The 24253-nt window shown below is 51.6% G+C and overlaps 1 protein-coding gene across 6 annotated transcripts in view; it reads right to left on the reverse strand.

Moving 5' to 3' along the window:
• The window catches only part of NLGN3 (neuroligin 3), a 64051-nt gene extending 41585 nt beyond the window's left edge, over positions 1-22466 (reverse strand). For 4 of the 6 annotated variants that reach the window (XM_083721024.1, XM_083721026.1, XM_083721023.1 and 1 more), the window contains exon 1: positions 22270-22455. The gene's annotated coding sequence lies outside the window, so the exon portion shown is untranslated. Of the gene's footprint in view, positions 1-22269 lie in introns of all 6 variants that reach the window. The other 2 variants (XM_083721027.1, XM_083721025.1) reach the window with 2 other exon arrangements.
• Positions 22467-24253: the final 1787 nt, after the last annotated feature.

The following is a 24253-nucleotide window of genomic DNA, read 5'->3' on the forward strand; positions in this document are numbered from 1 at the left end:
TGTTGTGAGGGTAAAATGGAAATGGGGTGGGTGGGAGAACCATTTATGCCACCTTAAACTCCCTGGCAGAAAGACAGATAGAAATGCTGTAATAAAAGAAATCAGTAAATAGACAAATAAACATGAATATTATCACTGATGACGATGGCAGTGGACCATGTTCTAGGCCCTGCCATGGGCCCTCATTATCTGCCAGCTCAACCCCTCTTCTCTGGGAGGCACCTGGCTCTGAGATGGGCACAACCATCCCTCTCAATACCAGGGAAGCAGTGGAACCAGGTCAGTGTGACAACTTCAAGAACAATTGCAACAGAAAGTAAACACACCTGCCTTTGGCAGCCCTGGCGATAAGGGGGAGGGGAAATTCATTGATCTGGGAAGACACGGGGTGGTGCAGAGTTTGGATGGGTAGGGCAGGGAGATGCCAGCAAGGCAACCAGTCTGCTTAGACCGGCAATGCCAAATCTCACCTACAATCATCCCGAAGCATCTCAGCATCATGCAATGAGCAGCAAGGCAGGTTTCCCCTCACCCCAGACAAGAGCTGCCTTCTGCAAGGAAGCAGGCAAAGGAAAGAAGCAAGCACAGGTTGCAGAGAAGGGAAGCAGAGAAATCAGGAAGTCGGGAGAACCCTGATGAAAATGGAAACAGACGCAAAAATTGCTAAAGTTTGATTTATTGTCCAGCAGAAAAGAAACTGATCCGGCGAACACTGACTGGTATTCGCTGTTGGGGGTGGAGGGGTTAAAGTCCACAAATTATAGTGGGGGGAGGGGGTTCCCATTTAAATTGTGTGTCTTTAGCATTGAACTAAACGGCCTTTGCATAGAAAGGAATGGTGTGGAATTAATTACGTCATTCATTACATTAAATGCACAGCTTACATAAATAATTAGGTGAGTTACATTAAATAGCAGGCAATGAGATGAATAACGTCGTATTTGGCAGGCACCAAACTGCAGTGGAACAAAACAGTGATGGTTGTGAATGGAAATAGCTGCTGCCTTATATCCCTATGGAGAAATACATGTGGAGAAGTCCACCATCTCTCCTTTGGTGAAGCCGTAAGAGGACGAGGTGGAAGGGCCAAGCCAAACTGCTTAAATTGCACCCTATGTAGCAGGTGGGGACCACTGCGGACCAAACCACGTGAGGCTTCCCCACCACCACTGCTAGAACAATAATACCATTGTACAAATCTGTGGTGCAAGGCGCACCTGGGATACTGTTCACAGTTCTGGATGCCTCGTCTCAAAAGCAGTAAGGTAGGCCTGGAAATGATTCAGAAAAGGGCAGCCAAAATAATCAGCAGGATGGAGCAACTCCCCTATGAGAAAAGATAATAACATTTGAGGCTCTTTTGTTTAGAGAAAAGCAGAGTGAAAGGAGACAGGACAGACGGGCTTATAATTATGTATGTTGCAGAGAAAGTGGATTGGGATAAGATTTTTTTCCTTTCTCTCTCTGCTAATATGAGGGACATCAAGTGAAGCGGGATGTTGGAAGGTTAAAGAAAGTGTCCTTTTTTCACCCAGCAAATAGTTCAAACAACGGCATTCACTCACAAAGGACATAGTGATGTCCACCTACTTGGATGGCTTTAAGCAGTAGACAATTTCATGCACGACAAGGCTATCAGTGGCTCCTAGCAATGATGGCTTTGCTCTGCCACTGCAGTTGGAGACAATTCTTCTGAATGCCGCAGGACGGAAGAATGCTCCTGCGCTTTGGTGCTGTGCCCCATTGTGCCCAGTAGCCATTTGAGAGCCCTTCATGTGTCACATAATTAAACTGTGGAACTCGCCGCCACAGGAAGCAGTGAAAGCGGCCAGCCTTTAAAAGGGGATTTAGATAAATTAATGGAGGCGGCCATGACTATGGTAGCTATGCTCTGCCTCCACTGTTGGAGGTGTTATGCCTCTGAATCCCTGCTAATGGCAACTGCAGGTTGGGAGAGGGCTGTTGCGCTCAGATTTCCCAAGAGGCCCCTGGTTGGCCCCTGTGAGAACAGGGTATTGGGCTGGATGACCCACTGGCTGACTCAGCAGGCTCTGCCTATGTTCTTGTGAGGGCGCTGAAACACAGGAGATGATGGGAGGAAGACAGTAATTTCCTTGAATCCGGCAGATGATTCTTTGGGGAGGGCTCAAAAGGGCTCCGCCAAGCCGCTTCTGAATTACTGGAGCATGAGAAAGTGGCCTGCCGGCTGCAGAGGCAGCTCTGGGCAAGTGGCGCTTGCTCACATCTAGAGCGGCTCCATTGAAAGCAGCAATGTGGGGTAGCGGAGTGGCCGGGGTGGGGGCAGGGAAACAGACCCGAGGAGCTTGCGTTGCAATGGAGCCAGGACTGGGCCAGGACGAAACCCAGGGAAGCATGCTCAGTGCTGAGCACCACCATGCCATTGGTGGGAAGAGGGTCAGCTAGAGAGGTGAGGAGTGCTTCCAGGCAGAGGGCTGCAGCTGGCCAGGTGGCAGCCCTGCGACCCAGGTTCAGCATGGTCCAAACAAACCATCCAAATGCTCTATCTCCATTGTACACAAGCTGGCAGGAGAGATTCCTCCCATGGACCTCCCTCTCCTCCTCTTGTTCAGTGCCTGCACGTGCTCAGAGGCCACAGCCTACAAAGGAGGTGGGGGCCATCTTCCAGCCCCCAGAGGCCACATTCCATTATGGGCAGCCTTCCAGGGGAGGAACAATGGATTGGACCCTTTCCTATGCATGGGAGGCTACATTGCAGCCACATGCAAAATCCAGAGGTTTCCACATCAACACACCCCTCTCCCCATCTGTCCAGGCATGGCCTTCAGAGACTCCCAGTGCCTGGCAGTGTGGCTACAGAAGCACCAGTTGCCTAGGCCAGTGGTTCTCAAGCTGTTTCCTCTGGGCCATGATTTCGGAATAAAAACTTTCTCGTGCCACATCGATTTTTTAATTGGTAAGGAATACATTGGAAAAACAAAAAAGGAGCAACTCTGATCAGGGCTTGATTTATACAACACAGAACACAACTACTTTATTATATCATCACGGAGCATCAGAAAGTATAAAAACAAAGCAGGTTACCTAAGAACATGAACTGCTCCCAAAATATAACTATAAACGAGCCTCTTACGTATGTACCTTAAGTATGTAGACAAACTCAGTGAGAGGTGTGAACTTGCTTTTGCTGGGTGATCTCATTTATACGAGGTCTAATTTGAGACAGTCAAGCTCTCATCTCCTCATCAACACAAGGGAGCCTTTCTCTTTTCTGATCATTCACATGTTCGCAACAAAATGTTGTGGAGAACTGTAGAAGAATAGACAATGCCATTCTCCAGCACTCTGAATGGTGACACCGGATCACAACCAGGATTGTCCACAGTATCCCTTGATGCTCTCATTTTGGGAAAAAAAATAATCTCTATCCATATTCTGAAAATAAAAATATTTTCATACTAAACTACACTGAAATGTTTAAACGTTTATTTGATTGTCCTAGAATCTTCCTGCCACGTTTGCCAACCTCTCCTGCTGCACTCTTTGAGAACTACTGGCCTAGGAAACTGCCCAGCAAGAAACCCCAGTAAGACAGGGCAAGAACTGGGAACAAGGGAAATCTGCCTAATACTAGGCTGAACTATTCATCCCGCCAGTCCAGGACTGTCGGCTCCCCAGGACCTCAGGCAAAGAAGAAGGGTCTTCCCTGGTGCCGGCTGCTTGGAGGTGCAGGGGGTTGAACTTGGGGCCTTCTGCACCCAAAGCAGGTGATCTCAGTGGTGGCTGGTGACCATAGGGACTGGGGGAAAGCAGGGAGGCCAGCTGTAGGGGGAGCTGGAGACAAAGGCAGCCAGAGCCAAATGGTTCTCGTTTTATCCCTGTGCTCCTCCCTGCTGAGTTCTGCTCCTCCCTGCTGAGTTCTGCAAGGGCAACACCGGGACCAAGGAGGAGGAAGTGGGCAGGAAGAAAGCAAGTGAGCGTGAAGGAATCAAGAGGCAGGTTGGTAAGGCAGTGCTCCATTTGTCCTAATGGAACAGCTTCCACTGGGTGTTCTGCCCCCAGAGCTATGGTTCCCTCTCCTAGCACGTTTGCAACACTAAGCCCAAAAACTATTGTTACTATATTGGCACAAATATAAGCCACCCCCGAATATAAGCTGTGCCTTTAAAGCTGGAGGGGGGGGGGAGAAAAAGAAAAAGAAAAAAATACCCATATATAAGCCAGTCACTTCCTTGCTGCTTCTGGCTGCATACTAGGTGGGGGGGGGGGGGAGCTGCGTTGTTGGCAGTCTTTCCCCTTCCTCCCTTTCCCCCTTCCTGGCCTTGGGGGAGAGGATGGGGGACTACATATGGGGCAGGCACCGCTTTGCTGCACTCCTGGCACTGTTTGCCCCGTGCTCCTGGCTGCCCACTGTAAGATCGCAAATATAAGCCACACTATAACTTTTCAAGGTCGAAATTTGGCAAAAAGTGAGGCTTATATTCAGGCCAATACGGTACAAGGTGACATCTCCATAAGCCAACCTGTTCCAGAGGAGTCTGGTGCAGCAACTCATTGCTCCTGCCTGCCTCCCACTTGCTCTTCTGTGAGTGCTGCCTGCAGGAACACAGCCACCTTCTTCCAGTCACAGTGGAAGAGGGGAAATCTTGGCTGCACACACCCCACACATTTAAAGCATGTATTCCCACCCCCAAGTATCCTGGGGACTGTAGCTTGCTAAGGGAGCTGGGAACTATAGCTCTATGTGGGATAAGCTACAGTTCCTAGGAGTCTCTGGAGGGACATGCTTTAAACACATGGTTGGCATGCAGCCCTGGTGTCACCCTGCAAAGTGAGGGCAATGCTATTTCCCACCTCCCACCCGTGAAAATGGCAGCAAGTGCTGGAAAATTCACAGGTTCCAGCAGCAGCAGCTGGCAAATAAATGGGCTGCTCAAAATGGCGCAAGGGCAGGGGAATGGACTTGTGGCGTATCTGCCCATAATGATGCCATGAGTGCTGTCCAGTAGGTGCCAAGGCAGCCAGTCCCCAGGGCAAAAGGTTCTTTCCCGGCAACTACATTTAGCAGTCTTGAGTGCTCAGGAGAAAAGGGGAGATGGTTTCCTGACAATGGTACATCTAGGTGGATTAGGGACAGCAGTGCAGTCTGCTTGGAAGGGAGAAACCACAGAGTCTGTGAAAGCCACAATAATGTGCCATTGTCTGGTATATCGCAATCATTACTTTGGGAGTAGGGAGGCTGAAAACTGTCGCCCCCATTGTAAGAAGGAGCTGTTTAGTCCGGCCTTCTGATGGATGCTTTTTAACAGCAGCCACAACCCCCCCCCCCCGAAGAATATTCCTTTTTCAATGCTGTCATTCCTTAGGTATTTCAGAAAACCAAAGGCTTTTCCAAACTAATGAATAGCTTCGCACATCTTTCCATCACGATAACAGTCCATTTATTTATATTGTGGCTGCATGTAGCCCAAGGTGTTACCACCTCAAAAAACCCACTCCTGTCCCTAATCTCAGCTGGAGGAGTAGCTCCTGCTGAAGAGGCACCAAGCTCTAAAGAAAGGCACAAATTATCAGTGTCCACCTTAATTTACTTGCTTAAGCAGACTCCCTGCTTAACCTCAAGACACAAGCCCCAGCCTACCACTTCTCTGTTGCTGAGCAAAGCAGCCATTTGGTGCCCTCAGTTAAGATAGCCACCATTTCTTCACAGCCATTGGAGAGCACCCTAGAAGCACTGGATCTCAGCCTTTGCGAAGGCAGTAGGCAAGGAATTGCCCTGAAGGGACATGGCTGAAACTGCAGTCCCACAGAAAGCATGTTTGGTCTTTGTTTTAAGACTGCCCACCTACACAACAAATACACTGTTTTAACTGTGGCACACATCCTACCTTTAAGCACATGGCTTCTTCCAAAGAACCCTGAGGGCTGTAGTTTGTTGAGCATGCTGGAAATTGTAGTTCCATGGGGGGTGTTAAACTACAGTTCCCAAGATTATCTGGTGGAAGCCACATGCTTTAAATGCATGAGCTGCACACAGTGGCTAATGCCTGGGTCAGAAAACCAGCTATGGCCACAATGACAAACAAGCAGTTATGACCACAAACAAACAAACAAACAAACAACAAAACCACACACCCCAAATCCCACAGCCCTCTGGGAACAGTTAGCGTCCTGATGGCTAAGTAATACTGCCTGTGTCCAATGGGGTGGGGGCTGTTTATACAATCAAGAGTCAGATCTTCAAGGGTTATCCTAAGATGGTAGTATCTGACAGTTCAAGAATTTCTTGTCCACATTTATCGCTTGTTTTTACATATTTATATTCTGCTTTTAAGCAGAGGGAGGTAGTTTCACAACAAGGCAACTTGCAAAACAGCTAAAAATGATCACAACGAAAAAAGCAACAACAAAACAAGTCAGCCTGCCACAATAAAAATCCTAAAAGGCTTTCCTGACTAAAGCCTCTTGGGTTACCCCCAGCCCTCCTCTTCTGTTGCAGAGCTGTGAGCCTCCCCATAGAAGAAACCAGTCCTCCTTCTGCTTCTGCTTGTCTCACGAAGAATTGCTCTCGAAAGGAAGCTGGGTAATATGGAAGAATGAGGCTCTGCCCCCCAGAAAATGCCAGCAACCTTTCTGGCATCCTGAATTCTGGTGCCAGTTCTGGCGTTGATGCCAGGCTCAAATGATCCAGAGGCTTCTTACAGACTGCTTATCCAGGAAGCCGACACGGGAACCCCTTTCTGCCAGAATCCCTTCCTGGATCCCTTCAACCTTGGATCCCTTACCAGACTAAGCCCTTGCCTCTATCCCCACTTCCCCACGGATTAAAAACAAGCAAACACAAAACCCCATCCTGGCTTCAGCAGAGCGGCACCCCTCTGGTCTTCCACAGTTCTCTGTAGCAGGATGGCAGAGAATCCTACCTTTGTCTCCAAAAGCCTTGGCGCCTGATACATATGGAGCAGCTGCTCATGGGCCACAGTGCCAGCCCTGCCAGGAAGAACCCTGGGCTGAGCAGCAGCAGCTACCCCTTCTCTCGTGGGCTGCTGGCATCCCCAGCAACCAGGAATTTCCGACCCTCAGAAATTGCTATTTATGTAATCTGCTAGTCACCTAACAGCTTGGTTGGTAGAGCATGAGGCTCTTAATCTCAGGGTTGTGGGTTTGAGCCCCACCTTGCACATAGGATTCCTGCACTGTAGGGGGTTGGACTAGATGACCCCTTGTGGTCCCTTCCAACTCTACAATTCTAAGATTCTATGAAAAACACGGGGGGGGGGGGTTGCACATCTACTTTGGTGTGTGTTCTACTTTGAGTAGGACTTTGCTGGGTACAACCCATGCATTATTATTTTTTGTAAGAAGGACAAGTGTCAAAATTTAAGCAATCGAATCAATGCATAAAACACTAAGTTCTGCTGGGTCAGCAAATTAGGGTGAGGAATGGGACATAGTAGCAACTAGAGTGGCAACAACATCAAGGTTTTCTCATTGAGCAGAGTTTTTAGCAAACAGGAGTGGGGGTTTTTAAGCTATTAACTTGCAGTCCAAAGTGTTACAGTCTGTTCTACCAAATGTAGGGAATTCTCTCTCTCTTTCTCTCTCTCTCACACACGGTCAAAGTGCAAGGTAGGAAACAGTTTTATATTTTCCCAGAACTGACCACTCTCTTTGAGCCAAGATGACCCTCTGCTTCCCAACATTCAAAACCCCTGACTGCCTATCTAAATATTTACCCAGGAATACTCAGGTGAAGCAGAAGGTCCTTCTCCCGACAGAATGAGGAAGCTGACAGCAGGGATACTAAAAATATGCAGGACTCCCTGGAACTCAGATTTTCACCCAAGAGTCCAGCCCTCAAGATACTACAGATTACTTAGATAAGTAAGAAGGAGAGGGAAGAACCTCAGCAACCCTCTCTGTAAGATTTTCAGGAATTACCCCAAAGGTTAAGGCCAGGGGTGGGGAAACTCTGGCTCCCTAGATGCTGGACTACAACTCCCATGTGCGATCATCGCTGATCACTGGCCATGCTGGCTGCAAGGACCTATGGGATTTGAAGTCCAAAAGCATCTGGAGAAGCCCAATAGGTTCCCCATCCCAAGTCTCAACCTTTGGGGTCATCCCTGAAAATCTTACAGGGAGGGTCTCTCCCTACCTGTTGGGTATTTTATTACAATCAAAAAGATATAAATCTCATGAAATAAGTAAATGCTGCTTGGGTTAGAGCTTCAGTGTAAAGCAAGGCCCATCTTAGCAAGTCAAACCGTGAGGGAATCTTACTTGAATGGCCCACGACTAAGGACATGTTGAATGCTGGCTCTGCTCCAAGGCACAAGCAAACCTGGCCTAGAACCCTTCTCACAAACAGAGGTGAAGTGGGCCAGGGTCATGGGGAGTCGTGGATCTGTTCTTATTTCTGCACCATCTCCAGCCTCCTACAGCTGTCCAATCAGCATGAAAGGGGAGCCTTTATAGCTGCTGCAAAGAAGCCTTCACACCCAGAGTGAGAGGAGGCGAGTCAGACACGGAGGATTGGCTCCCGGGGTCATTCCAGGGGAGGCATGTGGCAAGAGTCCCCACGAGGAATCATTCTGTGTGCTCCAAAGCTGAGGAACACTTCAGTTTCAAGAGTGTGGTGTGCAAGTGCTGTTGCTCATGATGGAACTTCAAGGAAAACACAAGTTAAGGCACTCTGAAAGAAGACACTTGAGCACTTCAAACCATTTGCCCATTGCTGTGCACTAGCTCTAGCAGAAAGGTAGTGCGGAAAAATCTGTCCTGATCACTGCAATGCACCCCTCATTATTATCACTGTATGGTTATAAGATTATTGCATAATATTGGGTTGCTGCATAATCTTAGAAGGGGGCATGGCTGTGGCTACCATGAAGGGGGCCTTCACTTCTGAATTTGCCGCAAGCAGCCTGTACCACTTTAGACCCACGTGATGGATTGCTCCTCCATACAGAACAAGAAAAGCACACCCACTGCAGAATTAGGTGTCAGGAAGGGACCCATATATAGCCTTTCCCCCAACATGCTACTTCTGTTATCTGCATGGGCTTTCTTTGTTTAAGGAAGACATTAAGGTTATGGTGTGAGGCTCTGCTTGCAGTCTGAAGTGGCAAAGGCCAGAGACACGTTCTGCAAGTTTGAGAACAGTGATAAGAAAGTTCACCTTCCTTCCTCACACAGCAATGGGCAGGAGGGGTCCCTTCAGTGCCACCCAGTCCTGTCTCAGCAGAAAACAGAAGACAGAAGACGAATAGAAGAATGGGAGACCTACCTGGATATTCTCTGTCGCCTATTCAGCCCCTGGTCAACTTAGGAAAGCAAAGCTACTGCTTTATTCCATTAGGAACACTTTGCAATGCAAGGTGAAGACTAACAAAATTAGAAGAGCTCTACATTGCGCACAGTAGACCTCAGGTCTAATCCCCAGTGACATTTCCAGGTAGGAACAGAAACGACTCGAAGCCCTGGGGAGCCACTGCCAACCAATGTAGACAATATTGGGTGAGGTGGAGCCATGGTCTGACTTAGAGTAAGGCAGCTTCCAATGTCAAAGACATTTGCCTAGAGGAACGATCATAGCTCCGTGACAGAACATCTGCTTTGCATGCAGAATGTTCCAGGTTCAATCCCCAATGGCATCTGCAGGTTGGCCTGGGAGACTCTGAAACCCTGGAGAGCAACTGCCAGTCAGTGCAAACAGTGCCAAGCTTGATGGAACAATGTGTCTGGTTCACTATCAGGTAGCTTCCTTTGCTCCCGAGAGATCCCCAAAGATCTCACCAACAAATAAAGAACAATAAAAGCTAAACGGCCTATGTGTGATTAGGAGAGGAGCCACGGAAAGTAAGAACGACAACTTTCAAGCCCTGGTGGACAGAGAGGACCACTCCACCTTCTCAGATGCGGGAGACTAACCTGGTCAGATGTGAGGATGGTGAAAGGAAACCAAGAGCTTCATCCTCGTGTTCAGATTAGTCACTGCAGCCATTGGGGAAGTGGCAGGGAACCCCCAGCCTCAGCAGGACACTCGTGGTGCAAAGAGGCATGAAGGGATCCTGACCGTCTTAGCAGAAGGAAAGACCCACAGCAGCAGCAAGCTTCCCCTTCACCTCCCCCCCAAAGGCTTCCCAGAGGTTCCTGCGGCAGCTGCTGCTCCTCCAGCATGACGTAAGGCTCCCCGGGGGAGGCAGGCAGCGAGGCTGCATTTAGCATGCAGCCAGCAACCTGCCCGGACTTGGTGTAAAAGCCCAGCGAAAGAGGCCTGCTCTTCACTAGCCACAGGTTGCCTACAAATTGAATTTCACACTTGTGCACCCTTGAACAAAGCCCAGGTTGGCTGGAGGGAGGGTGGTAGAGGTGGCTGAATCAGGCTTTCCTGAGTGGTGCTGGCCTGCATACTCACTGGAGGCCCAGCCTTTCTGCCACCTGCGGTGCCCCTTCCTCTGAACCACAAGCACGCCTTGGCTGACCTGCTACTGGGGAGAGAAAGAACTGGCTGAGTCGCAGGTCTGTTTTAGGGGAGGCTGCACAAAAACCCACCTCACATGCAGAAGGTCCCAGGTTCAATCCACTTAGGGTCAGGAATGTCCCCCTGGCCTGAAAGCCCCAAGAGCTGCTGTCAGTCAGCAGAGATCACTCACTAGTCTAGAACTGGAGGGTAGTAGGCACGGCTTGGTCCGAGGTGGGTTGCAGCAGCAGCAGCAGCAGCAGCATTTTCACCATGGAAATATATTGTAAAGGATTGAGAAATGCCACCCTCCATGCATGTTTGTGTTAAAAGTGGGTCCTGGGTTCAAGAAGGTTGAAGGCTACTTGCATAGGCAATGCAGAGCTAAATGGACCAATGGGTATATTCCCATGCTCCCAATTGAACGAGCTGTTCATTCAGAACCATGAGGACTTGAATCTTACTTTCTTTTTATAGCTCAGTGGCAGAGCACCTGCTCCATACCCAGAAGGTCTCAGGCTCAGCTCAATCTGTGATGGCATCTCCTGATAGAGCTGGAAAAGCCCCCTGCCCAAAACTCTTTCCCTCTCCCTCACACGGCGGGACCTCCTTCCTCCCTCCTCCTGGCTTCTCCCTGCCCTGCCTAGAGGAGGAACGGGGCTGGGCTTTGTTGGTGCCAGCAGCAGCAGCACTCCAGCAGCCGCCATTTTAAGCAGCCCCTCTCCGGAGCCCTTTCGTGCGCCGCTCATCATCCTGCCGCCACTGCCAGCCCCTGCTGCTCACAAGACACAGGTAAGCAGCCACTGAGGCTTGTGGTGTTCTTGCATCATTTTTTTCCTTCAAAATATAATCTGGTCCCCCACAAGGTCTGAGGGACAGTGGACCGGCCTCTGCTGAAAAGGTTTGCTGACCCCTGGATAAAAGGGCCTTGGGCCAGGGCCAGGACACCTGCTTTGCATGCCGAAGGTCCTAAGCTCGATCTTCAGCATCTCCAGGTAGGGCTAGGAAAGACTTGAGAGCTGCTGCCAGCCAGTGTAAACAGTACAGAGATAGATAGACCAATGGCCAGAAGCAGTACAAGGCAGCTTCCCATTCTCTTCCTCCCATGTTTGAACAAACTATAGTTTGTTGAGCTGTTAGGCATATTCAAACCAATCTCTGCCTCCAGAAACCACTGCTGAGGGAAGGTGCTCAGTGGTGGAGCATCTGCTTCGCGTGTTTCAGGTCTGAGGTCCAATCCCTGGCATCTCCAGGTAGAGTGGGGAATGTCCCCTACCTAAAACCCTGGAGAGGCGCTGCCAGTCAGTGTAGGCAGTGTTGAGCCAATGGTCTGACTCAGTAGACGTCAGGCTCCTAAATTCCAGAGTCTTTCTGTGTAGAGTCTGAGACCAGACATGCCTTACCCCAAGCCCACATCTCACTTTAATAGGAAGCATTTCACACTTTCGGCTGAGACTCATTAAGAGAAGCAGGGAGACGTGTCTGGACCAGCCTTGAGCCATCAGCCAGCGGATGATAAGCATCAGCTTAGCACACCAACATGTGGATAGGACTCAGTGTCCTGATATGCCAAAGGAAGTCGGGCAACTGGCACAGAATCTGTATTCTTGGGGAAACTCGGCTTAAATCTCTCCCTCCAGCAAAAAAAAAAAAAAAAAGAAAGAAAGAAGGGGGGGGGGAGGTTTCTGGCTTTACATCTGCGAAGCTGCAGATAATGCTGCCCAGTGGCCAATCTGCCTGGTGGCTTCCATCGCTCACTAGCCTCTTTCCTTCCAGCCTCTGTGCCACTCTTGGCCATGAAATCCCAACTCCTGCCAAGGCTCAAATCCTGGTGTCAGAGTCAAGCATGAGAGAAGGGAGAGCTAATGCAAAATGCATGAGTCAACGGATTAGTACGCGAACACGGTATTTCTTTTCACAAGGTGCCAAGCGAATCATCCCCGTGCAGAACACAAGCTGGTCACTGAGTACATCTAAGTCCCTTTCCGCCTCCCTCTCCCCAGCAAGCGGCCATCCCACCTGGGGCAGCCACCTGTACAGATCAGGTGTGGGGACCCAATGGCCCACAAGGTTGAAATGTTGAACTGCAACACCCATCACCCATCCCTGGCCACAAGCCATGCTTGCTGAGGCTGATGGGAGTTGTAGTTCAGCCAAAGGCTTTCCACACCTGGAGGCAGAGGCTGGTTTAGGTGGCAGCAGACATACTCTGCGTATCAGTGCCACTTTTCTGCACGTTTCACACACAATGAATCCTAGAGTTGGAAGGCACCACAAGGGTCATCAAGTCCATCCCCTTGCAATGCAGGAATCCTTTTGCCCAATGTGGGGCTCAAACCCACAACACTGAGATTATGTTCTACTGACTGAGCTATCCAACAGCGGTTGCTCTCAGTAATCTTTACAACAACCACATAGGGTAGGCAAGCAGCAGCATCCCTACATTGTGGACTGGAGGGCAGAGCTAAGAGGAGAGTACTTTGCCTTCCCAAATCTGGGCCCCTCCAGATGTTTTAGACAACGTTGCTGGTACTGATCAAGAGTGCTTATTTGAAAACACATCTGGAGGACAGCAAGGTGGGGATAAACTTTTTTTTTTGGCTAAACTTAGGATCTAAAAATTGTCAGCTCATTTGTGTACCTCCACAAATTCCTAATAGGATGTATCCTAATTGTAAACTGTTTAGAGAAGAAATCTTGTGTAAAAAGTGGGGTATAAAATAAAGAGGAACAACCGTTTTTTTGAACTGTGAATAGACTGTCCATCTGAGCAAGTCATTATAAGAACCCTATAACATCAAACATGTGGTGCCTGATTTTAGCTCACTTTCCTCTTCTCTCCTCATCCCGTTTTTCCTTTTGTGTCAAGTCTTTTTTACACTGCAAGCCTGATGGCGTGCTCCATGTCCATTTACTGCTTTGCAAGCCACTGTGAGCTTTTCCAGCTGAATGCTCTGAATGAAGGCATGAACGAGGGAAGGAATGCTCTCAGCCACTGCAGTTACATCAGTTCTCCTGTGGTGGCTGTTAGTCTGGTCTTATTACCCAGACTCTGTAATCTGAGTGCATGAGTGAAACCACTGGCCCAGCTGGCTTGCTACTGGACACTCCGGCCAGCAGAAACCACACACCCCTGCCCCACCAGCAAAGTCTCATGCAAAAAAGAGGCACTTCCAGGTCTGCTTTAACTGGAGAGGCATGTCCTCCACCACTGAGCAATGGACCATCCCTGAGAAAACACCTTTACAATAGCACATCACCACAATAATCCCCACTTTATGGACCATTTGCAGTGGAGCACAACCATCTCTGCATGTGGCATCTGTGACCATGAGGAGCACCTTAAAGCAACCTCTACATCACACCTGCAAAGCCCTTGCTTCTCTGAGGCAGAGAAATAAGCTACGTTCTTTAGCTGAAGACTCTTTGGGTGCATCCTGCACGGGGCCCTGAGCAGCCACCAGGATCGGTCAATATATGACAAGAGCTTGTGGCTCCTAAGGGGGAGGGGCTCAGTGGCAGAGCACCTACTTTGCATGCAGAAGGTCCCTGGTTCGATCCGCAATGGCATCTCCAGGTAGAGCCGGGAGACAACCCTGCTTGGAACGCTGGAGAGCGGCTGGCAGTCAGTGTAGACAATACAGAGCTAGGCAGACCAATTGTCTGATTCAACACAAGGCAGGTTCCTGTCTCTCCAAGCCCTACCTGCAGATGCCAGGAATAGAGCCCGGGACCATCTGGAAATGCTTCCTCCTCCCCTTCCTGTCCGCCTGAAACCCTGCCTGTCAGCATAGACCACCCTGGACCAAGAGTCTCACTCACCATAAGATGACATCCACAGAGAGTGCTGCTTGTTTATCCGACCAAGGTAGGCCTTTCCTTCTCTGACCAATGAAGCCACAGGCTGCATATTCCAAGACATTTTGGTGGCAGCTTGGTTGGCATAGGCGTTGCCCTAATCCTGAACTTTGGAATCTTCCTTATGGGCCAGAGTTGTCCTCCTGTGGTTGATCTGTTTACCATCTAGCCTGAGGAACAGTTCTGAAGAACTCGGAAGTTGGCACACTATTTTGTGATGTTGTGTTTTGTCCTAAAAAAAGGAGGGTATTGCTCTGATAGCAAGAGAGTGGTGCAGAGAATAAGCTTTTCTGTTGGAATTGGTCTGGCACCATGCACATCCTCCTGCTGCGGCTCCTGTCCACCCAGATAACCTGGCCCCAAATGCAGACTCCTTCCTACAGCTCTACTAAGATTCCAATCCTGCTACTGCAGCTGGGAGGAGAAACTTCAACTGATACAACAAACACACTCAGGAGAAGAAGGCTCTTTGAAGTCATGTGGGGTATCACCTGCTGCAGACAGCAGAGAACAATGTATGGGAGGGAATCTCTGGCCCAGGGGCCAAAAGGCTCTCTATCAGGTCCTCGGGGCCTTCTCAAAGGCGCACCTCCCACTTGTCCACAGACCCCATTCCTCCCTGGGCCTGTTCTGTATGATTCTTGAGAGCTTTCCCCTGGCCAGAGATGTGCCCTTGAAGTCTGTTCATACCGCTTAGTTGCCTGGATGGAAGACAGGTGTGTGCAGTGCTAGGAACCAGCCAGGTGCCGGGCGCATATTGCGACTGACATGGGTCCACTTGTGACCATGTGGAGCTCTCTGGATGCCAGGCTGGCGACTGGGGGAAGCAAAATGTCACTTGGAGAAGGATCTGAAATATTTTCCTTGAAGCTTGAATTTATTTTATTCCGAATTGTTTAATTTGATGCTTTAACGTGTTGCAAACCACTTTGAGACCTGCTCTTTAAAATATAAAGCACTAGAGAAATGAAATTTATCATAATAATAAACTCCATGGGGGGGAGGTGCCTAGACATTCCATTGTGTGGCCTAGGCTTAAGGTGCCGTTTGGCGATTGAAGTATATGCCAGAGTTTCTGAGACTGTGTGTGTGTGTGTGAGAGAGAGAGAGAGAGAGAGGGCGGGCGGTGTGTGTAGAAACTTGTCTACTGCACACAATGCTCCACTCGCTTTTGCCTCTGGCCCTGCCCACCGCTGGCATGTGGCCCCTGGAAGTTTAAGGCGAAGGGAATGCGGCCCTCGGGCCAATAGGGAGAATGGTAGGGAAGAGGACTTCAAGTTTCTGACTGCCTCTGAACATATATAGACATATATACATATATAGACATATAGACATATATATAGTCAGACTGAAGAAGGACTAATAGGAGGAGCGCAGAGGACGCCTTCATCTTCCCCACCTGAAACAAAACATGTCTCTCTGCAGCAGGCGCTGTGACTTTCAGTTTGACTTCGCACACAAAGACACTCCTCCATCATCTCCTGAGCTAAACAACTTAAGCCTTAGACTGAGCAGAGCCATGACCAATTCCCCAGATGGACCCAGGTTACCTTGGGTCAGCTACTCTCACTCAGCCTAACCTTCCTCATTGCATCGTTGTGAGGAGAAAAGGGAGCTGGAGGAATCATATAGGCTCCCTTGAGTTTTATAGACATGTTATAAATAATGCGGGTGGCACTGTGGTCTAAACCACAGAGCCTTGGACTTGCTGATCAGAAGGTCAGCGGTTCGAATCCCCGCAACGGGGTGAGCTCCCGTTGCTCGGTCCCTGCTCCTGCCAACCTAGCAGTTCGAAAGCACGTCAAAGTGCAAGTAGATAAATAGGTACCGCTCCAGCGGGAAGGTAAACATCATTTCCGTGCGCTGCTCTGGTTCGCCAGAAGCGGCTTAGTCATGCTGGCCACATGACCCGGAAGCTGTACGCCGGCTCCCTCGGCCAGTAAAGCGAGATGAGCGCCGCAACCCCAGAGTTATCCGCAACTGGACCTAATGGTCAGGGGTCCCTTTACCTTTAATAAATAAGAGCAAAGAGTTTGGGACCCATGGTAAATGGAGGCAGCACCTCCTAAAACCATACCTGGCAGGGAATGTCAATAAAGATGCACACAAACACATACAAATAAACTTTGGGTTTGTTTTGTTTTAACCCCAGAATCTGCTGTCAGGTCCTTTTCATTGCAGTATTGCTACTGCTGCCAATTTATCCTTTTTTGGAGGAAGTGAGAAAAAACAGGACATTACAGTTAAGCAAGTAAGAGTACAAACGCCACTGGCCAATAAAAAATACTAACCAACCCGCCCCACTATAGTAGTCATTTGCGGCTTTCCAACGGCTTCAATGAGAAAGGGAGAGGACGAACTCCTTCCACATTTCCAAAAGGTTCTCTGCCAGGGCACTAGAGAGGATCCTTCATTGCCTGTGGCTCAGAGGCAGAGCACCTGCTTTGCATGCAGAATGTCGCATCTCCAGGTAGGGCTGAGAATGTCTTCTGCTTGAAACCGCATTGAGTCGCTGCCGGTCAGTGTTGACAATACTGGGGTAGATGGACCAATGGTCTGACTCAGGATAAGGCAGCTTCCTATATACAGTGGCACCTTAGGTTAAGTACTTAATTCGTTCCAGAGCTCCGTACTTAACCTGAAACTGTTCTTAACCTGAAGCACCAATTTAGCTAATGGGGCCTCCTACTGCTGCTGCACCATGTGAGCACGATTTCTGTTCTCATCCTGAAGCAAAATTCTTAACCTGAAGCACTATTTCTGGGTTAGCGGAGTCTGTAACCTGAAGTGTATGTAACCTGAAGCGTATGTAACCCGAGGTACCACTGAATAGCTCAGTCAGTAGAGCATAGAATCTTGGAATTGTAGGGGGGAAGGGACCCTGAGGCCATGGTGGAGGGAGCCACTTGGGTGCCTGGGGTGGGGCGAGCAGCCCATAGGCATGGGGGCAGGACCGGATGTGATGATTTAGGTTTGATGATGAAGGTAATGAGGCCCTTTATATGTCCAGCTGTCCTTATTGCTATTTTGTGTTGAATATATGCTATATGGTCATTGATGGACCTAATAGGTATCTAAAGCCATTTGCACATAACAAAATATGTATTTTATCAAAGTAATTGTTGATATGAAATACAATTAAGAAGCATATTAATAGTGAAATTCTTTTTAATATTTTTGGGGCCCCCAGGAGAGTGGGGCCCTAAGGTATAGCTTGTTTAGCTTATGCGTAAATCTGGCACTGGGCGGGGTGAGCCACCCATAGGGGCGGGGTGCACTGCAGGGCCTCTGGAGTCTCAACCGCCCTACAGCTGGAGGGAGGCAGCAGGCAGACCATTTGGGCAGCACAGAGCCTGCATGTGCTCAAGCCACCACATCTCTCCCAGGAAAGATGCGTGGTTCAGGCATGCTGCAGGCCCCGCAGTGAGTTCTGCCCAGCATTTTGTCACCACCCTCAGTAGTGACACCTGGGGTGGCCTGCAGCCAGCACATACCCCTTCCTCCACCCCTGCCCTGAGGATCGTCTTGTCCAGGGGTCAGCAAATTGTTTTAGCCACGGACTGGTCCACTGTCCCTCTGACCTTGTGGCGGGCAGGAGAAGAGGCATGGGGGGGGACTGGAGGAAGAGATGAGGGGGGCAAGTACTCCTCCCCACCCCCCAACTGATGCACTAAATTTCCCAGGGGCTGCCACTGCCGCTGCCACCACCACCACTGCCGTTGTTTCTCGTGGGTCCACTCTGCTCTCTGGCCACAGGAGCACCAGGGCGGTGGTGGAGGGATGATGAGCAGCGCAAAAGGGCTGGTTCCAGAGAGGGGCTGCTTAAAATGGCACTAAGCCAGCTCAGCCCAGCCCCCTTCCTCCTCTAGGCAGGGCGGGGAGAAGCCAGGAGGAGGGAGGGAGGAGGCACTGCCATGGGGGGAATGGAATGGTGCGGGGTGGCGCATCCCAAACAAACAGAATCCCCACGCTGATCCACGGACAGTCCATGGGCCAGATCCTGAAGGCAATTGGGCCTGATCCGGCCCGCAGACCTTAGTTTGCAGACCCCTGGTCTAGTCCAACCTCCTGCAGTAGGAAGAGGGTCAGGGTCGTATGTTCATGGGTTGTACTAGAGCAGGGCTGTTCAATAGGTGGATCGCAATCTACTGTTCGATCAGGGGGTGTCAACAACTCTGGCTTCCTAAAAAAAGCTCAACAGCTCTGACAATGAGTAGATCACTGCCATTTTTTAAATACTGTGAGTAGATCGCAGACTCTTGGAAGTTGGACACCCTTGGACTAGAGAATGCTTGTACAGTCATACCTCGGGTTACAGACACTTCAGGTTGCGGGTTTTTTGGGTGGCGGACTGCCGAAACCTGGAAGTACCGGAACGGGTTATTTCTGGGTTTCGGCAGTCGCAAATGCACAGAAGACCAAATCACAACCCGTGCGTGCGCAGACATGCCGCTGGGTGGTTGCGAACGTGCATCCCGCACGGATCACGTTCGCAACCCGAGCGTCCACTGTACAGTCATACCTCGGGTTACAGACGCTTCTTGTGCGTTTTCAGGTTGCGCACCACGCCAAACCGAGAAGTACCAGAATGGGTTACTTCCAGCTTTCGGTGCTTGCGCATGCGCAAAAACACTAAATCGTGCTTTGCGCATGCGCAGAAGCAACTAATCGTGCGTGCGCAGATGGGGCGCTGCGGGTTGCGAATGTGCCTCCCGCATGGATGACGATCACAACCCAAGCGTCAACTGTAGTCCCTTCCAACTCCACAATTCTAGGATTCTGTGATTTATAGGCTTATCCGAGAGCATGGCTTGAGTTCAGGCAATCTCCAACCCAAGATTAACCACTGTTTGCCGGGGCCTGATTCAGACCCTTTTCCACTGGCCAGTTGCCTTCTGACCCTCACAGTAACCTCTGTGCGAGCCTGGCCACTTACCTCAATGGACAGATCCTTGGACGAGGGCTATGAAGTCCTAGGCTTAGCACATGTGGTTACTGCTCAGGGATTTGGACTTCCAAGCCTTGAACCACATCCAGTTCTCAGCAGATCATCTGTGCTTCTGAACAACACCAGCACAATTGAAACATTGCGACTGGCCTGATCCAGTACAGGAGGCAGCTTATTATAGCAGGAACCATGGGGGAAGGGGTTTATGGCGGAAATCTTCTGGGGTGACTGCAATACCCACTGCCATCAGCAAAGCCTTGTGGCAACAGGGTGTGCATGAGGGCAACCGTGTCCCTTTCATCCATACATGTGAACTAGACATAAGTTCACTTCCATGGAGCAGGGAGAATCTCTTTAATCTCCTTCCCAGAGCCTGCTATGCTGATGGTCAAGAGTAGAGACACACACAATCTTCCTGATTGCAGTCCTTTCCCTTCGCTTCAGTTGCATTAGAAAAATGAAAAGGAATTTTGTTTGGAACAAGGAAAAGGAATTGCAAAATGGGAACACCCTCAAAAAAGGGTGTAAATTTTGTACACACACACACACACACACACACACACACACCCCTATCTCAGGGCTCCATCGAACTCTACAATTCTATGATCCGTGAGGTACCCTGGTCCTAAGTTTTTGGATAACTCAGTTGGTTAGAGCATGGTGCTAATAACACCAAGGTTGCAGATTCGATCCCCATATCGGACAACTGCATATTCTGGCATTGCATGGGGTTGGACTAGATGATCCACAGGGTCCCTTCTAGCTCTACAGTTCTATGATTCTGTGCCATTCTCACAGCTTGCAACTAGATATGCCAGTGGGAAGCCTGCATAAAGGACCTAAGAATCATTCTTTCTGCTTGTGATTCCCAGCAAGCGGAATTAAATGGTGTGCAGTGGGAGCAGAACAGGACCATTCTGGCTAGTAGTGTTCTGCTCCCCTGTGAATTTTGTCTAAGCCTCTTTTAAGTCCATCCAAACTCGTGGCCATCACTCCCCCCTCCCCCCCAGTATCCTGGCAGAGAGGCAGCTGGGAGGCTTCAGCAAGTCCTGGTTCACTGGTGATGCCCACACAGCTGTAAGACAGAGTGGCAGGAGCCCCTTGTCCAGCCAGGCTTCCTCCATCCTTGCTTCAAGAGAGTCTCAGCAAGAAGCTCTACCCAAGCGGAATGAGCCCTTTTCTGACAAACACGTGGAGGGTCAAATCGAAGTTACTAGTCCCTCGGGAGGAGAGAGACACCGACCTAATTCTACAGCACGCTGAAGCATATCTTAACACACACCACAGTGTGCTGGCAAGCATGAAGCCAAGGGTAAGTGCTACAGCTAGTCCTATCTGGTCTTCCCTGCAGTTTCACTCCTGAGAAAGGGTCAACCTCCAGGTCTCCAGCGCTGAAATCCGGAGGAGACTGGAACAGGGACAGGGGCTGCAAAGTTTCCTGCCCTCTGCTAGAGGGAGGGAGTTGTGTAACCATGGGAACTAGGCCGGAAGGAGGGCCAATCAGGTGCCCTCCAGGTGTTTTGAACTACAGCTTGCAGCCGCCCCAGCCAGCATGCCCTGGGTGGCACAGCAGGGCACCAGGCTGCAAAAGTCGGGCTCACATGGCTCAGCTGCAAGGAGGAGATGCCCCTGCTGGAGCCCGTCCCTCTTTCTCTACAGAAGCCCAACACTGCAGGTCTGCCACTCCTTCTCTCCTCACCCACCAGGTGAGGGGAGGGTGTGCTCGTCTGCACCAACACACGCACAAACGGAGGCAGGGGTACCTAAGTACCTCAACCAGGATGGGACCGGGAAGGCTCCCAAAGCCAGCCAAGAGGGAGCATACGAGAAAGGCACTCTCTGCACATGCTCACGGGCCCCTGGCTCTCTTACGCGCCACTGCAGGGGGAGGCTTCTGCGTGCCAAAGGAGTGCCTGGACCAACCTTGGTACGGATGCACAATCCAATGGCCACACTCCCGTAGGGACATCACCAATGCTCCTCTTGCCTCCATAGGGAAAGGCTCCCCAGCCTTCCGGAGATTTGGGGGAGGAGGGCCGAGCAGGCCGCCGCTCCCTAAGGGCCCTGTCTGCCAGCTTTGGGCCCCGAGTTCCCACCCCCATTAGTCTGCCCGCTTGCCCTGAGGCCCTCCGTAGCCCAGGATCGAGGCCAAAGGGCCGGAAAGCGGCGTCCCAGCAGGCCTGGTCCGCCGCGGCAGCAGGAGGGGTGACGAGGCCTGCTGTCGGGGCTCCCCAAGGAGAAGGGGGGGAGGGCGCGCGACGGGGACGCGCAGGGGAGGCTGTGCACCCTCGTGGGCAGGCCCTCCAGCCATAACCATGGCGGATTGGGGCCACCCCACGCGCCAAGCTCCCCCTCCCCCGCAAGCACAAACCTCGATGCCGGCCACCCACCCAGACCCCGTCCTCGGCAACAAGGGGCGGGGAGTGAGGGAACGAGCGCCCGGTCACGCGCCCCCAAGGCACATACACACCGACAACCATCGCCGGTTACAGAAATTTCGGGATGGGGGTTGGGGAGGGTGCGCGGAGAGGTGATGGAGACGCGCGCCTGGACCGACAGTTGGATGGACCGGGGTTCATGTCCGGGGCTCCTGTCCGGGGAAAACCGCCCCACCCGTGTTTCTACCTCTTACGCCTAAAAAAAAAAAGAATGGGGGGGGGGGAGGCTCTCCTCTATGCCATCCTCCTCCGCACCGTCTCCATGGCAACGCCACAGAGACCGGTCACAGCAGCAGCAACCCCCCCCGCTCCTCCGCCACCCCCGCACTTGCTCCCATCCTCCACCCAGACCGACGGACATCGCCCCTCAAATGGAGACGGGAATCGGGGAGAGCGCTCGAAGCTGCCGCTGCAGCTGGAGGGAAGGATTGCGAAGGGGGATTCCCGCTGTCTGCAACCCACCCGGCGGCGCTGGGCGGGTGAGGGGGTGGGGGGAAGCCTTCGCTCTGCCTGTCGGTCCTCCTGCCGTCCGTCGGTCGGTCGTTCCATCTCCCTCCCTCCCTCCTTGCTCGGCCACTCACCCGACGCGCTCCTGCTGCGCTGGGCTGGGGCGAGGAGAAGGAGGCGGTAGCGCGGGGTACCCCGCGGCGGCAGCCATGCCGGGCTAGTCCAGTCCGAGCCGTGGCGAGCGGTGGTGGCTTGGCGGCGGCGCGGGAGGAGGGGCGGCTAGGCGGGCGCGGGAGGGCTCCTGCAACGGCCGCCGTCAGCGCCGCCGAAGTCCCCGCCCCGCACGCGCGTGCCTGCCTCCCCTCGCCAGGCGCCTAGTCGTCGGCGTCTTTTGGTTCTCGCCTCTTCGCCCAGCCGGCCCCGAGAGCGCGCCCGGGCGGAGCACGCGGGAGCGAGGGGCGCGCGCGTGCACGGCGGAGAGGGGGGCGAGGAGGAGAAGGGGCTGCTGGGCCGGTAACCCCTTCATCGCCGCTGCCCGATGATGCAAGGAGGGACCACCTCCCTCTCCCCCAAAAAGGGACCCCCTCTTTTTGAGACTCGCCTTTGCGGGGGGAGGGGCTTGTTTCTAGCAGAGAAGGGTCGTCTGGGCATCTCCCCCTCCCGAGATACCACCCTCCCCCCCCCAGAGCATCCTATTCCTTTTTGCAGCTCACCTGGAGCACAGTCTCGCCCACCGCCCGCTTTAGGCTCGGCCTATGACTCTCCCCCATTCCCCCTGCGTCCCATGGTTGCGCAAGCGATTCATATTGTACCGAGGGGTGGGGTGGTTAGGGGGCAAGCAAGTTCCTGCTGTGGAACTCTGAGTCTGCTCCACCTTCTCCCAGAGCCCCCCCCCCCCAGCCTTGGAGGTGAGTCGCCCACGCAGGACAGGAGGCGGGATCGGCTCTGCCTTTGACACTGTGGAATCCCCAGCCCCCCAAAAGGGGAACAGACTTTGGTCCTGTGCAGGAAACATGGGGAGTCGGTGGGAGAGCACCTGCTTTGCCAGCAGAAGGTCCCAAGTTCAATTCCCTATCTCCAGGTAGGCCTGGACATGTCCCCTCCCTGAAACCTCAAAGAGTTCCTGCCAGCGAGCATAGGCAGTACTGAGTGAGATGGACCAGTGGTCTGACTCAATTTAAGGAGGTTTCCTGTGCTCCAGTTCTCTCCCTCCCTCCCAGGTTGTTGAGATGTCCAAACGCAAAGCAGAATCAGAAACCACTGCTTAGGAAAGTTGCTCACAAGTAGAGCACCTGCCTTGCATTCGGAAGGCCCACCCTTGGCCTGGGCTGGACAAGACCACTTCATGCAGACAACAGGTGTACCAAAGGTTTGACTCTGTGCAATGCATCTTCCTAAGTTTCGCCTAAGACTAACTTGGCCGTGTGAGAGGGGAGATGTTGCACCCCACGTGCAGTGCCACATGCATAGGCACTTGGCAACATGCGGTGGTCATCCCAATATCTGGGAGGTGTCTAGAATGTCAAGGACGGCAACAGGAAGGTGAGCCAGGGAGCTGCTGGTGCTGCCTGCCCCCCCAACATCTGCCACCTGAGGCATTTACCTTAATGGTAGGGCTGGCCCTGATCCTAGTTACAGAAAGGCAGGAGTCCCATGGGGAACCACTGCAAGAAAATGACTGGGACCTATTCCAGATCAATCATCCATAAATGTGATACCATCTGGTCAGCAACTTTAAAAGTTACTAGTTATTGGCTGTTCCAGAAAGTTTACAAGACTCCACAGCCTCTTGACACCTGGTAGCTGTCTGTTTGGGTGCCCACCTTAGGGGAGTGCTGAGAAGAGCTGGAATGGAACAAGGGTCAAGATTGGAAGCCTCTTGCCACTGGGTTAATGTAGTGCTGTCGCCCTCTGGTGGCTGACACACAGGTGGTGAGTTACTGGTAGCCTATCTTTCTTGTCCTTGGGTGAGCGAAACCTATTGGGTCTCCTGGCTTGAGCCCAAGATAAGGACCTTGTTGTTGGTATCCATCTGTATTGGGAGACAATGGAGTTGCCTTCAGGGGTGAAGTCAAACTGCTAGAGAATCACAGTGCATGCTGTGGCTGCAGAGGCCAG

Source organism: Podarcis gaigeae (genome assembly GCF_964106915.1).
Source record: "Podarcis gaigeae genome assembly, chromosome: Z".
Lineage (NCBI taxonomy): Eukaryota > Metazoa > Chordata > Lepidosauria > Squamata > Lacertidae > Podarcis > Podarcis gaigeae.